The 15,224-nt window shown below is 44.7% G+C and overlaps 1 long non-coding RNA gene and 7 other non-coding genes across 8 annotated transcripts in view; 1 reads left to right on the top strand and 7 right to left on the bottom strand.

The window, feature by feature from the left end:
* The window catches only part of LOC118242957, a 6,598-nt gene extending 4,699 nt beyond the window's left edge, over positions 1 to 1,899 (top strand). The window contains exons 2-3 of the long non-coding RNA XR_004777127.1: positions 1,186 to 1,417; positions 1,731 to 1,899. This is a non-coding gene — a long non-coding RNA (uncharacterized LOC118242957). The remainder of the gene's footprint in view (positions 1 to 1,185; positions 1,418 to 1,730) is intronic.
* Positions 1,900 to 4,221: 2,322 nt separating this feature from the next.
* trnaa-cgc lies at positions 4,222 to 4,293 on the bottom strand. Its single transcript has one exon. It is a non-coding gene; the product is annotated as a tRNA-Ala (tRNA).
* Positions 4,294 to 5,119: 826 nt separating this feature from the next.
* On the bottom strand, positions 5,120 to 5,191 carry trnat-ugu. The gene has a single exon. It is a non-coding gene; the product is annotated as a tRNA-Thr (tRNA).
* A 2,469-nt stretch (positions 5,192 to 7,660) lies between these two features.
* trnaa-cgc lies at positions 7,661 to 7,732 on the bottom strand. The gene has a single exon. It is a non-coding gene; the product is annotated as a tRNA-Ala (tRNA).
* An 826-nt stretch (positions 7,733 to 8,558) lies between these two features.
* Positions 8,559 to 8,630, bottom strand: trnat-ugu. The gene has a single exon. It is a non-coding gene; the product is annotated as a tRNA-Thr (tRNA).
* Positions 8,631 to 11,114: 2,484 nt separating this feature from the next.
* On the bottom strand, positions 11,115 to 11,186 carry trnaa-cgc. Its single transcript has one exon. It is a non-coding gene; the product is annotated as a tRNA-Ala (tRNA).
* An 826-nt stretch (positions 11,187 to 12,012) lies between these two features.
* On the bottom strand, positions 12,013 to 12,084 carry trnat-ugu. The gene has a single exon. It is a non-coding gene; the product is annotated as a tRNA-Thr (tRNA).
* Positions 12,085 to 14,553: 2,469 nt separating this feature from the next.
* trnaa-cgc lies at positions 14,554 to 14,625 on the bottom strand. Its single transcript has one exon. It is a non-coding gene; the product is annotated as a tRNA-Ala (tRNA).
* Positions 14,626 to 15,224: the final 599 nt, after the last annotated feature.

Consider the following 15,224-nt stretch of genomic DNA (forward strand, 5'->3'; position numbering starts at 1 on the left):
GATACCTATTTCTGCAATAAATTACAATATACAACAATAAATATAGTGTCTTAAAATGTCTATAAGCAAACTTTTTCCCAGTTGTACTTTTTGAGAAATGTGGTCTTGTTTTGATTAGAAAAATCCTAAAACGTTCAACATTGGTAGAACCATACCAAGGATTTCTGCTGTTTAATGTAAATAAGTGTGAGTACTTACTAAAAGTAATTTCACAGCTATATTAAAGAGAACTCAAATTGTCTTTATCCATAATTCATTTATGTCAGTTCTACTTGGGGCAAACATACTTTACTTGCCATCACTGAAATAAAATATGAATTGTGCCTATTATTTCTGTATTAAAATGATTTAGAATGAAGAAAAATAAGATTTACAGTGGAATACTGAAGGATTTCCATCACTCTGACAAGTGTGATTACAATATTATTAATAATATTTTAGGCTATTACTTTTAGTTAAGTCTTTTGGCTTGCGTAGCCACAGTATATAAAAATAAAACTGAATCTCTTTCAGCAAAGCTAAGCTTCATTATTGATTTATTTTTGATGAAAACAATGTATTGATTTATTTTTCCTGAAAATGTCTTGGTTGATGACTTTGGAACTGATGCTTCTGAGTTAGATCCTAGTCAGTTAATACTGAAAGAGGTCACCCCTCTTTATTTGTCTTATTCTCCTACAAACAGACAAATTTACTTTGTAGATTTACTTTTATAACTCTGTCTAAGTTATATGGACAGCCAATCAGGGCTATGTAGGTTTGGAATTTTTTTTCCATTAATAATAAAAACCTTCATTCAAAGTGCATTTTGTGTTTACTTGGGCAAACACTTTTTCATACCACTGTGTGTGTGTGTGTGTGCGTGTGTGTGTGTGTGTGTGTGTGTGTGTGTGTGTATATATATATATACACACACACACACACACACACACACACACGCACACACACACACTCTGGACTAATGTACTACCACACAAGGATTTCTTCCATCAACAAAGCAGCATTGCACATAATGCTGGAGAAGAATGTCTACTAAATGCAATAAATAAAAAGTAAACATATGAATTTCTCTTCTATAGATAAAAATTACATTTTATTACTCAGCGTGTCCTCTTTTTTTGGTCCATAGCTAATTATATTTTTAACTATGAATTCTAATTTTTTCCCCCTTCTCCCACTGTCCAGGCCTCCCGTGCTCAACATGTGTCTGCCTCCACTCTGAATATAAACCATTATACCAACAGGAAGAGTGCAGCAGAGAGCATGCTTGATATAGCACTGTTAATGGCTAACGCCTCACAGTTAAAGGCAGTGCTGGAACAGGGGCCCCAGTTCAGCCTATATACCCCCCTAATTACACTGATCAGTGTCTCTCTGTGTCTGCAAATACTTGTGGGAGTACTACTCATCCTTGTAGGTAAGAAAGCACATATGCATACACATTTCATTTTTACACGTTACATTTTGATTAGGCAAATAGGTACATCTGATATATGCGTGCACTTTTAAGACATTAGAAAAGAAAAGAACTTGATAGTTCATGTGGGAAGAAAGAAAATTGTGACTATTTATTTATTTGTTTGTTTGTTTGTTTGTTTGTTAACAATATATACATTTATTACAAACACATGCCATTTCATGATTGGAGCTTTCCTATGTGGAAATTTGACAAATAACCCTGGAATGCAGCATAAAATCAGGTGAGCAAGTTTTCTGTTAATCTGTTACAGAGTGAGGTCACACTAGAATGGGAAAATCTAGCGACTTTGAACAAAGCATAAGCATTGGTGCTAGACAAGCCAGGCACAGTATTTCAAAAACTGCCAACCTTGTGGGGTTTCCTTGTGCGGTGGTGTCGAGTGCATACCAAGAAAGGTGTGATCAAAGAAAAACATTCAGTGAAAAGGGATCCTGTGGATGTAGACAGTGGGGAGGAAAAACTCCCTAAAGCATGATGGAGAAACCTTGAGAGGAACCAAGACTCATAAGGGGGTCCCGTCGTCCCCCATCCATAAGGGGGTCCCATCCATATGGTCATATAGTCATGGATTGGCTCCAGGAACATGACAGTAAGTTTTCCTGGTTTCCCTGGCCTTCACAGTCTCCAGATCTTAATACTAAAAGCATCACAGGAATGAGGTAGAACAGGCTGTTCAGTATCTCCATCAAATGTGTGGAATCTACGAGAAGCTGTTCTAACCACGTGGGCCAAGATTCCTGCAGAACGAGTTCAACACCTGTATTCTTTCCTTGCCAGCATCATGCATCCTGCTACTATGTGCCAGGATTACCTCAGAGACTTCTCTTCACAGTTTGCATCTTGGGTCTTGCCTGGTGTGATGCACCCTTGCTTTGTCTTACCTGGTGCTTAGTGCTTGATCTTGTGCTGCCAAAACTGTTCCTCTTTGTTGTCTGTTAGTCTTGCCTTTTCTAGCCATTAGTATGTGCTTTAATTACTACTTCACAGATTAAGCCAACTTGGTGACTAAAAAGATTTGTGTTTTACTTACAAAATGCAAATGAAAAGATTTCATTGAATTTGATACATGACATTGAAAAAATGCCCACAAAAAAATTGAAATTTTGAAACGTTCATGTAGGTATTATGTGCTGTAGACAGTGAATCTTACACTTTGTAGGCCAATTCCTACTAGAATACAGCCTTTGGATGCTGGATCTTGATATTTGTAGTTGTTCTCTAGGTATATTCTTATTCTCCAAGTCATTCTTGAGGTTCCTGTTTTTTTTCCTGTATGGGTTTTGAATTAAAAATGACACAGGCACAATAAATAAGAGCATAAAAACAAATCAGCATCACGTGAGTGAGTTGTTGTTTGCCAATAGACAAGCCAGATCAACAACATACAGTCTTATCGGACATCCATGATGAGATACATTAAGTCCACGCAGTCACTGGCAATGAAGGCGCTCATGCCTAATGAACAAAGAATGAAATACTACTGAATCACATTGGCTTCCGTGCATGTGAAAAAATGCATCAGTGGAAGCTATTGGATATGGCTGCAATACAGTTAAAATCACGACACCATCCTGACAAATGTATAACTGCATAAATACTGATTGTGCATATGCTATAGAAAAAGGATTAAAAGACACCAAGACAGAGCTAAATGCCTCCCACCTGATTTATGTCCCAACATGAGAGCTCATAGAAATGAACCGAACAATAGCCTAAGAGTAAATTTGTTAACTGCATCAGTGGAACTATTTGGAGGACTGGACCCTGCTCAAAGTCAGCCCATTATGACCTATGTATAATTGTGAATAGATACTGTTTGTGCACTTGCAGTGCCAAGTAAGCTCATACTATTTCCATATACATTGTTTTCCACTTCTGCTGTTGTAAAAGGCACAAACAAGGATCAATCCCATGGTCTTTAGCTTACAAGACCAAGGCCTTGCCAATTCGCCACCAGGCCTTGCAAAAGTGCGATAGGTATGATGTGAAGCACACAACAGCCAACAAGTGAACGCGTTACCTGCGGCAGGATTACGACGGCAAACACGCTCAAAATCGTGACACTGTTCTGACTGCTTGTTCTCGGTCGATCAATAGCATTTGGAACCTATGGGACAATGGCACCTGTCATTGAAGCAAAGCAGACAATCATCACTAATAAGAACATGTTGGCTCAACGTGGCGCTGACAGCAATGACATTTTAGTCACTATAATAGTGACTCCAAATGTTTGTTAATTGGCCACGAGTATCCTGAATTGTCAAAACTCTGTGATGGGTCAGAAAGGCCTGCCTCATCATCAGGAATGTTTGTGACTCTTCACATAGACTTTGATGATCTGTAAATCCGTAAGTTATGATAAAATATGCACATGTATTTCCTCACTGGGGGACCTTGTTCCTCTGGTCAAGATCACCAAGGAAGCCAAGTGACCCAAGAAGGAGCACTTGGGATAGTGTTTTAATGTGAAGTGAGTTGGAACCTACCTGGAATAGCAGTGGAGCTCTTGTTATCTGGCAGTGCTTCTCTCAAACGGCTTCTTAAGGACGCAAGGGTGCAAACAGTGATTGTACCTGTGGTGTCTTAAGTGGAAGAGTGTGGAACATGTGAGCGACAAGTACAAGTTCGTAAGAGCTCCTTAGCTCTGATTCAGACTGACCCAAAATAGGGAATATATGTTGAAGAGCAACCAAGCAGACAGATGCAGTTGCTGGCACTTTCATTCTATAAGACAGCCTTTATGGAGATGCTGGGGATTGAACCCAGGACCTCATACATGCGAAGCATGTGCTCTACCTCTGAGCTACATCCCCACAGGAGCGCAAGCATTTTGAAATCTGAAAGATACAGGCACAGTAAACAGTAAATAATGATGCAAGAAGCAGTCGCACGATGAGTCGATTAGTCTCGTTATCGTTCGCCAGCAGCAAATCCAGAAGAACAAATTTGCAAAAACCAAGAACAGAATAGAAAACTGACAAAGTACTTTAAAAAGTTATGTTGGCCAAGACTTTGCAGGCCTGAAGGCTCAGTTGTTCAGCCAAGAAGGCTAGAAATAAGAACAACCTTAAAATCATTGAATACTGCAAGTAGGAAGCGTCAATGTGCCGTACACATCTTACAGCAATGGTGACTGAACAAACAAGGCAAATCCCCAATTTCATATTTTGTAGATTTCCAAGATTACAAATAAAAAGAAGAGAATAATAAGCTTCCTGGTAAGACGGTTTAAGTCAGTTCACTGAAGAATATGCCAGCATGAGGTCACCTCCCATTTCATCTTTTGACTAAGCAAGGTCCGGTTTCTTTGAGTCTCCCTATCAGTTTTATGGAACCTATGGGACAATGGCACCTGTCATTGAAGCAAAGCAGACAAACATCACTAATAAGAGCACGTTGGCTCAACGTGGCGCTGACAGCAATGACATTTTAGTCACTATTTGTGAGATAGAGGAGTCCTGGATCTTGTACAAATATGTTTTGTCCAATGCAAGAAGTGGACTGATGGTGGCTTGCCAATGCAAGAGAAGGAGACGCTGCACGAAGGGGGTAGGCATTGGAGAATTTGCCAGTGCCACGTCAGCTGCTATCATTTCCGTAAACATTGTTGACTTAGTTGTCCACTTACGCTGTTGTAAAAGGCACGAACGGGGATCGAACCCGTGGTCTTCGGTTTACAAGACCGACGCCTTGCCGCTTGGCCACCATGCCCGGGGTCAAAATGTAGGTAAGATGTGACCCACATAGTAGCCTACAAGTGAACGCGTTACCTGCGTCAGCATTAGGATCGCGAACGTGCTCAAAGTCAGGACACTGTTCTGACCCATGTATAACTGTGAGTAGATACTTCTTGTTCTCTGTCGATCAATGGCATATGTTGAAAGTAAGAGGATTAAAAGTCTACTCGATAGAAATGCATAGGACTCGATTGCCATCCCAACATGAGTTATTGTCAAGCAACGGCATTAGAGTAGCTTGTCATGCCATAACTTAACACTAGTGGAGATGCAGGGGATTGAACGCTGGACCTCATACATGCAAAGCATGCGCTCTAGCACTGATCTACATCCCCTTCTCTTGCCAAGTTATAGGATAATAGCATTGAAAATAGTGACTCCAAATGTTTGGTAATTAGCCAAATGTATTTACATGTATTTACTCACTGGGGGACCTTGTTCCTCTGGTCAAGATCACCAAGGAAGCCTAGTGACCCAAGAAGGAGCACTTGGGACAGGGTTTTAATGTGAAGTGAGTTGGAACCTACCTGGAATAGCAATGGAGTTGTTGTTATCTGGCAAACCCCAATTTCCACTTCTACACACTGTACCACCTGTAAACCTGCTTGTAATCTCAGTTAGTAGCATTAAAAGCACAAAAACAAAGGTTATGGCTGCCTGTGGGTGTAGTAGATGGGGGAACAAGATGACAAACGGGAGCACAGTTGCAGAGCATGTCACGTCTGGGACTGTGGCTCCCTTCGATGATTACTTTTAGCAGCGCTTCTCTCAAATGGCTTCTCAAGGGCGCAAACCAGTGATTGTACCTGTGGCTTCCTAAATGGGAGAGTGTGGCACATTTGAGTGACAAATACAAGTTTGAAAGAGCTCCTTAGCTCTGTTTCAGGCTGACCCAAGACAGGGAACCTCTGTTGAAGGGCAATCAAGAGGACAGAGTCAGTTTCTGGTGTGCATCATTGGCTGCGCCGATAGCACCATCTGCGTTGTTAGCGCTAGCGATGCTAGATGTCGCCTGGAATGGAGCGAAGAACGTGTTTAGCTCGTTCGCCAAAGACTCATCCGCACTCATCAGTCCGGAGGGTGGGCTCCTGTAGTCCGTGATCGTCCGTAGTCCCTGCCACAGGGATCTAGAGCCACTCTGCTGGAACTGTGTCTGCAGTTTCCTCCCGTAGCGCCGCTTGGCCTCCCTCAGCGCCCTGCGCACTCCGTTTGCCACAGACTTGTACTCATCCATGTTCCCGCTGATGATCTCCGTGTTGTAGGCAGCAGTGCGAGAGTTCAGAGTTTGTCCACCCAGGGCTTCTGGTTGGGAAACTTCTTGATGGCGGCTCTTGGAATCGTATCGTCCACCAGTTTCCCAATAAACCCTACTACTGCCTCCGTAAACTCGCTGACATCATCAGTGCTGTGCCGGGACATGTCCCAGTCCGCGTCATCCAGAGCGTCCTGCAGAGAGGCCAGCGATTGGTCTGTCCAGCGCGCGACCTCCTTCTGAACCGGAGCTTCCCGTTTCAGCCTTTGTTTATATTTTGCTATGAGGAAGATGGCAGCGTGGTCCGACTTACCAAACGGTGGATGAGCTAGTGCCTTGTAGCTGTCCTTGTATGGGGTGTAGCAGTGGTCGAGTGTCCTATTTCCCCTGGTGGGGAAGGTTACGTGATGGTAAAGGTTGGGCACTGCACGCTTGAGGTTAGCGCTGGACAGACCAATCGGTGGCCGCTCTGCAGGACGCTCTGGATGACGCGGACTGGGACATGTTCCGGCACAGCACTGATGATGTCAGCGAGGTTCTCGTGCCATAACACTAGTGGAAATGCAGGGGATTGAACGCTGGACCTCATACATGCAAAGCATGCGCTCTAGCACTGATCTACATCCCTTTCTCTTGCCAAGTTATAGGGTAATAGCATTGAAAATAGTGACTCCAAATGTTTGTTAATTGGCCACGAGTATCCTGAATTGTCAAAACTCTGTGATGGGTCAGAAAGGCCTGCCTCATCATCAGGAATGTTTGTGACTCTTCACATAGACTTTGATGATCTGTAAATCCGTAAGTTATGATAAAATATGCACATGTATTTCCTCACTGGGGGACCTTGTTCCTCTGGTCAAGATCACCAAGGAAGCCAAGTGACCCAAGAAGGAGCACTTGGGATAGTGTTTTAATGTGAAGTGAGTTGGAACCTACCTGGAATAGCAGTGGAGCTCTTGTTATCTGGCAGTGCTTCTCTCAAACGGCTTCTTAAGGACGCAAGGGTGCAAACAGTGATTGTACCTGTGGTGTCTTAAGTGGAAGAGTGTGGAACATGTGAGCGACAAGTGCAAGTTCGTAAGAGCTCCTTAGCTCTGATTCAGACTGACCCAAAATAGGGAATATATGTTGAAGAGCAACCAAGCAGACAGATGCAGTTGCTGGCACTTTCATTCTATAAGACAGCCTTTATGGAGATGCTGGGGATTGAACCCAGGACCTCATACATGCGAAGCATGTGCTCTACCTCTGAGCTACATCCCCACGGGAGCGCAAGCATTTTGAAATCTGAAAGACACAGGCACAGTAAACAGTAAATAATGATGCAAGAAGCAGTCGCACGATGAGTCGATTAGTCTCGTTATCGTTCGCCAGCAGCAAATCCAGAAGAACAAATTTGCAAAAACCAAGAACAGAATAGAAAACTGACAAAGTACTTTAAAAAGTTATGTTGGCCAAGACTTTGCAGGCCTGAAGGCTCAGTTGTTCAGCCAAGAAGGCTAGAAATAAGAACAACCTTAAAATCATTGAATACTGCAAGTAGGAAGCGTCAATGTGCCGTACACATCTTACAGCAATGGTGACTGAACAAACAAGGCAAATCCCCAATTTCATATTTTGTAGATTTCCAAGATTACAAATAAAAAGAAGAGAATAATAAGCTTCCTGGTAAGACGGTTTAAGTCAGTTCACTGAAGAATATGCCAGCATGAGGTCACCTCCCACTTCATCTTTTGACTAAGCAAGGTCCGGTTTCTTTGAGTCTCCCTATCAGTTTTATGGAACCTATGGGACAATGGCACCTGTCATTGAAGCAAAGCAGACAAACATCACTAATAAGAGCACGTTGGCTCAACGTGGCGCTGACAGCAATGACATTATAGTCACTATTTGTGAGATAGAGGAGTCCTGGATCTTGTACAAATATGTTTTGTCCAATGCAAGAAGTGGACTGATGGTGGCTTGCCAATGCAAGAGAAGGAGACGCTGCACGAAGGGGGTAGGCATTGGAGAATTTGCCAGTGCCACGTCAGCTGCTATCATTTCCGTAAACATTGTTGACTTAGTTGTCCACTTACGCTGTTGTAAAAGGCACGAACGGGGATCGAACCCGTGGTCTTCGGTTTACAAGACCGACGCCTTGCCGCTTGGCCACCATGCCCGGGGTCAAAATGTAGGTAAGATGTGACCCACATAGTAGCCTACAAGTGAACGCGTTACCTGCGTCAGCATTAGGATCGCGAACGTGCTCAAAGTCAGGACACTGTTCTGACCCATGTATAACTGTGAGTAGATACTTCTTGTTCTCTGTCGATCAATGGCATATGTTGAAAGTAAGAGGATTAAAAGTCTACTCGATAGAAATGCATAGGACTCGATTGCCATCCCAACATGAGTTATTGTCAAGCAACGGCATTAGAGTAGCTTGTCATGCCATAACTTAACACTAGTGGAGATGCAGGGGATTGAACGCTGGACCTCATACATGCAAAGCATGCGCTCTAGCACTGATCTACATCCCCTTCTCTTGCCAAGTTATAGGATAATAGCATTGAAAATAGTGACTCCAAATGTTTGGTAATTAGCCAAATGTATTTACATGTATTTACTCACTGGGGGACCTTGTTCCTCTGGTCAAGATCACCAAGGAAGCCTAGTGACCCAAGAAGGAGCACTTGGGACAGGGTTTTAATGTGAAGTGAGTTGGAACCTACCTGGAATAGCAATGGAGTTGTTGTTATCTGGCAAACCCCAATTTCCACTTCTACACACTGTACCACCTGTAAACCTGCTTGTAATCTCAGTTAGTAGCATTAAAAGCACAAAAACAAAGGTTATGGCTGCCTGTGGGTGTAGTAGATGGGGGAACAAGATGACAAACGGGAGCACAGTTGCAGAGCATGTCACGTCTGGGACTGTGGCTCCCTTCGATGATTACTTTTAGCAGCGCTTCTCTCAAATGGCTTCTCAAGGGCGCAAACCAGTGATTGTACCTGTGGCTTCCTAAATGGGAGAGTGTGGCACATTTGAGTGACAAATACAAGTTTGAAAGAGCTCCTTAGCTCTGTTTCAGGCTGACCCAAGACAGGGAACCTCTGTTGAAGGGCAATCAAGAGGACAGAGTCAGTTTCTGGCGTGCATCATTGGCTGCGCCGATAGCACCATCTGCGTTGTTAGCGCTAGCGATGCTAGATGTCGCCTGGAATGGAGCGAAGAACGTGTTTAGCTCGTTCGCCAAAGACTCATCCGCACTCATCAGTCCGGAGGGTGGGCTCCTGTAGTCCGTGATCGTCCGTAGTCCCTGCCACAGGGATCTAGAGCCACTCTGCTGGAACTGTGTCTGCAGTTTCCTCCCGTAGCGCCGCTTGGCCTCCCTCAGCGCCCTGCGCACTCCGTTTGCCACTGACTTGTACTCATCCATGTTCCCGCTGATGATCTCCGTGTTGTAGGCAGCAGTGCGAGAGTTCAGAGTTTGTCCACCCAGGGCTTCTGGTTGGGAAACTTCTTGATGGCGGCTCTTGGAATCGTATCGTCCACCAGTTTCCCAATAAACCCTACTACTGCCTCCGTAAACTCGCTGACATCATCAGTGCTGTGCCGGGACATGTCCCAGTCCGCGTCATCCAGAGCGTCCTGCAGAGAGGCCAGCGATTGGTCTGTCCAGCGCGCGACCTCCTTCTGAACCGGAGCTTCCCGTTTCAGCCTTTGTTTATATTTTGCTATGAGGAAGATGGCAGCGTGGTCCGACTTACCAAACGGTGGATGAGCTAGTGCCTTGTAGCTGTCCTTGTATGGGGTGTAGCAGTGGTCGAGTGTCCTATTTCCCCTGGTGGGGAAGGTTACGTGATGGTAAAGGTTGGGCACTGCACGCTTGAGGTTAGCGCTGGACAGACCAATCGGTGGCCGCTCTGCAGGACGCTCTGGATGACGCGGACTGGGACATGTTCCGGCACAGCACTGATGATGTCAGCGAGGTTCTCGTGCCATAACACTAGTGGAAATGCAGGGGATTGAACGCTGGACCTCATACATGCAAAGCATGCGCTCTAGCACTGATCTACATCCCTTTCTCTTGCCAAGTTATAGGGTAATAGCATTGAAAATAGTGACTCCAAATGTTTGTTAATTGGCCACGAGTATCCTGAATTGTCAAAACTCTGTGATGGGTCAGAAAGGCCTGCCTCATCATCAGGAATGTTTGTGACTCTTCACATAGACTTTGATGATCTGTAAATCCGTAAGTTATGATAAAATATGCACATGTATTTCCTCACTGGGGGACCTTGTTCCTCTGGTCAAGATCACCAAGGAAGCCAAGTGACCCAAGAAGGAGCACTTGGGATAGTGTTTTAATGTGAAGTGAGTTGGAACCTACCTGGAATAGCAGTGGAGCTCTTGTTATCTGGCAGTGCTTCTCTCAAACGGCTTCTTAAGGACGCAAGGGTGCAAACAGTGATTGTACCTGTGGTGTCTTAAGTGGAAGAGTGTGGAACATGTGAGCGACAAGTACAAGTTCGTAAGAGCTCCTTAGCTCTGATTCAGACTGACCCAAAATAGGGAATATATGTTGAAGAGCAACCAAGCAGACAGATACAGTTGCTGGCACTTTCTTAACAAGCACTTTCATTCTATAAGACAGACTTTATGGAGATGCTGGGGATTGAACCCAGGACCTCATACATGCGAAGCATGTGCTCTACCTCTGAGCTACATCCCCACGGGAGCGCAAGCATTTTGAAATCTGAAAGACACAGGCACAGTAAACAGTAAATAATGATGCAAGAAGCAGTCGCACGATGAGTCGATTAGTCTCGTTATCGTTCGCCAGCAGCAAATCCAGAAGAACAAATTTGCAAAAACCAAGAACAGAATAGAAAACTGACAAAGTACTTTAAAAAGTTATGTTGGCCAAGACTTTGCAGGCCTGAAGGCTCAGTTGTTCAGCCAAGAAGGCTAGAAACAAGAACAACCTTAAAATCATTGAATACTGCAAGTAGGAAGCGTCAATGTGCCGTACACATCTTACAGCAATGGTGACTGAACAAACAAGGCAAATCCCCAATTTCATATTTTGTAGATTTCCAAGATTACAAATAAAAAGAAGAGAATAATAAGCTTCCTGGTAAGACGGTTTAAGTCAGTTCACTGAAGAATATGCCAGCATGAGGTCACCTCCCATTTCATCTTCTGACTAAGCAAGGTCCGGTTTCTTTGAGTCTCCCTATCAGTTTTATGGAACCTATGGGACAATGGCACCTGTCATTGAAGCAAAGCAGACAATCATCACTAATAAGAGCACGTTTGCTCAACGTGGCGCTGACAGCAATGACATTTTAGTCACTATTTGTGAGATAGAGGAGTCCTGGATCTTGTACAAATATGTTTTGTCCAATGCAAGAAGTGGACTGATGGTGGCTTGCCAATGCAAGAGAAGGAGACGCTGCACGAAGGGGGTAGGCATTGGAGAATTTGCCAGTGCCACGTCAGCTGCTATCATTTCCGTAAACATTGTTGACTTAGTTGTCCACTTACGCTGTTGTAAAAGGCACGAACGGGGATCGAACCCGTGGTCTTCTGTTTACAAGACCGACGCCTTGCCGCTTGGCCACCATGCCCGGGGTCAAAATGCAGGTAAGATGTGACCCACATAGTAGCCTACAAGTGAACGCGTTACCTGCGTCAGCATTAGGATCGCGAACGTGCTCAAAGTCAGGACACTGTTCTGACCCATGTATAACTGTGAGTAGATACTTCTTGTTCTCTGTCGATCAATGGCATATGTTGAAAGTAAGAGGATTAAAAGTCTACTCGATAGAAATGCATAGGACTCGATTGCCATCCCAACATGAGTTATTGTCAAGCAACGGCATTAGAGTAGCTTGTCATGCCATAACTTAACACTAGTGGAGATGCAGGGGATTGAACGCTGGACCTCATACATGCAAAGCATGCGCTCTAGCACTGATCTACATCCCCTTCTCTTGCCAAGTTATAGGATAATAGCATTGAAAATAGTGACTCCAAATGTTTGGTAATTAGCCAAATGTATTTACATGTATTTACTCACTGGGGGACCTTGTTCCTCTGGTCAAGATCACCAAGGAAGCCTAGTGACCCAAGAAGGAGCACTTGGGACAGGGTTTTAATGTGAAGTGAGTTGGAACCTACCTGGAATAGCAATGGAGTTGTTGTTATCTGGCAAACCCCAATTTCCACTTCTACACACTGTACCACCTGTAAACCTGCTTGTAATCTCAGTTAGTAGCATTAAAAGCACAAAAACAAAGGTTATGGCTGCCTGTGGGTGTAGTAGATGGGGGAACAAGATGACAAACGGGAGCACAGTTGCAGAGCATGTCACGTCTGGGACTGTGGCTCCCTTCGATGATTACTTTTAGCAGCGCTTCTCTCAAATGGCTTCTCAAGGGCGCAAACCAGTGATTGTACCTGTGGCTTCCTAAATGGGAGAGTGTGGCACATTTGAGTGACAAATACAAGTTTGAAAGAGCTCCTTAGCTCTGTTTCAGGCTGACCCAAGACAGGGAACCTCTGTTGAAGGGCAATCAAGAGGACAGAGTCAGTTTCTGGCGTGCATCATTGGCTGCGCCGATAGCACCATCTGCGTTGTTAGCGCTAGCGATGCTAGATGTCGCCTGGAATGGAGCGAAGAACGTGTTTAGCTCGTTCGCCAAAGACTCATCCGCACTCATCAGTCCGGAGGGTGGGCTCCTGTAGTCCGTGATCGTCCGTAGTCCCTGCCACAGGGATCTAGAGCCACTCTGCTGGAACTGTGTCTGCAGTTTCCTCCCGTAGCGCCGCTTGGCCTCCCTCAGCGCCCTGCGCACTCCGTTTGCCACAGACTTGTACTCATCCATGTTCCCGCTGATGATCTCCGTGTTGTAGGCAGCAGTGCGAGAGTTCAGAGTTTGTCCACCCAGGGCTTCTGGTTGGGAAACTTCTTGATGGCGGCTCTTGGAATCGTATCGTCCACCAGTTTCCCAATAAACCCTACTACTGCCTCCGTAAACTCGCTGACATCATCAGTGCTGTGCCGGGACATGTCCCAGTCCGCGTCATCCAGAGCGTCCTGCAGAGAGGCCAGCGATTGGTCTGTCCAGCGCGCGACCTCCTTCTGAACCGGAGCTTCCCGTTTCAGCCTTTGTTTATATTTTGCTATGAGGAAGATGGCAGCGTGGTCCGACTTACCAAACGGTGGATGAGCTAGTGCCTTGTAGCTGTCCTTGTATGGGGTGTAGCAGTGGTCGAGTGTCCTATTTCCCCTGGTGGGGAAGGTTACGTGATGGTAAAGGTTGGGCACTGCACGCTTGAGGTTAGCGCTGGACAGACCAATCGGTGGCCGCTCTGCAGGACGCTCTGGATGACGCGGACTGGGACATGTTCCGGCACAGCACTGATGATGTCAGCGAGGTTCTCGTGCCATAACACTAGTGGAAATGCAGGGGATTGAACGCTGGACCTCATACATGCAAAGCATGCGCTCTAGCACTGATCTACATCCCTTTCTCTTGCCAAGTTATAGGGTAATAGCATTGAAAATAGTGACTCCAAATGTTTGTTAATTGGCCACGAGTATCCTGAATTGTCAAAACTCTGTGATGGGTCAGAAAGGCCTGCCTCATCATCAGGAATGTTTGTGACTCTTCACATAGACTTTGATGATCTGTAAATCCGTAAGTTATGATAAAATATGCACATGTATTTCCTCACTGGGGGACCTTGTTCCTCTGGTCAAGATCACCAAGGAAGCCAAGTGACCCAAGAAGGAGCACTTGGGATAGTGTTTTAATGTGAAGTGAGTTGGAACCTACCTGGAATAGCAGTGGAGCTCTTGTTATCTGGCAGTGCTTCTCTCAAACGGCTTCTTAAGGACGCAAGGGTGCAAACAGTGATTGTACCTGTGGTGTCTTAAGTGGAAGAGTGTGGAACATGTGAGCGACAAGTGCAAGTTCGTAAGAGCTCCTTAGCTCTGATTCAGACTGACCCAAAATAGGGAATATATGTTGAAGAGCAACCAAGCAGACAGATGCAGTTGCTGGCACTTTCATTCTATAAGACAGCCTTTATGGAGATGCTGGGGATTGAACCCAGGACCTCATACATGCGAAGCATGTGCTCTACCTCTGAGCTACATCCCCACGGGAGCGCAAGCATTTTGAAATCTGAAAGACACAGGCACAGTAAACAGTAAATAATGATGCAAGAAGCAGTCGCACGATGAGTCGATTAGTCTCGTTATCGTTCGCCAGCAGCAAATCCAGAAGAACAAATTTGCAAAAACCAAGAACAGAATAGAAAACTGACAAAGTACTTTAAAAAGTTATGTTGGCCAAGACTTTGCAGGCCTGAAGGCTCAGTTGTTCAGCCAAGAAGGCTAGAAATAAGAACAACCTTAAAATCATTGAATACTGCAAGTAGGAAGCGTCAATGTGCCGTACACATCTTACAGCAATGGTGACTGAACAAACAAGGCAAATCCCCAATTTCATATTTTGTAGATTTCCAAGATTACAAATAAAAAGAAGAGAATAATAAGCTTCCTGGTAAGACGGTTTAAGTCAGTTCACTGAAGAATATGCCAGCATGAGGTCACCTCCCACTTCATCTTTTGACTAAGCAAGGTCCGGTTTCTTTGAGTCTCCCTATCAGTTTTATGGAACCTATGGGACAATGGCACCTGTCATTGAAGCAAAGCAGACAAACATCACTAATAAGAGCACGTTGGCTCAACGTGGCG

The sequence above is a fragment of the Electrophorus electricus genome, chromosome 18 (assembly GCF_013358815.1).
Source record: "Electrophorus electricus isolate fEleEle1 chromosome 18, fEleEle1.pri, whole genome shotgun sequence".
NCBI lineage: Eukaryota > Metazoa > Chordata > Actinopteri > Gymnotiformes > Gymnotidae > Electrophorus > Electrophorus electricus.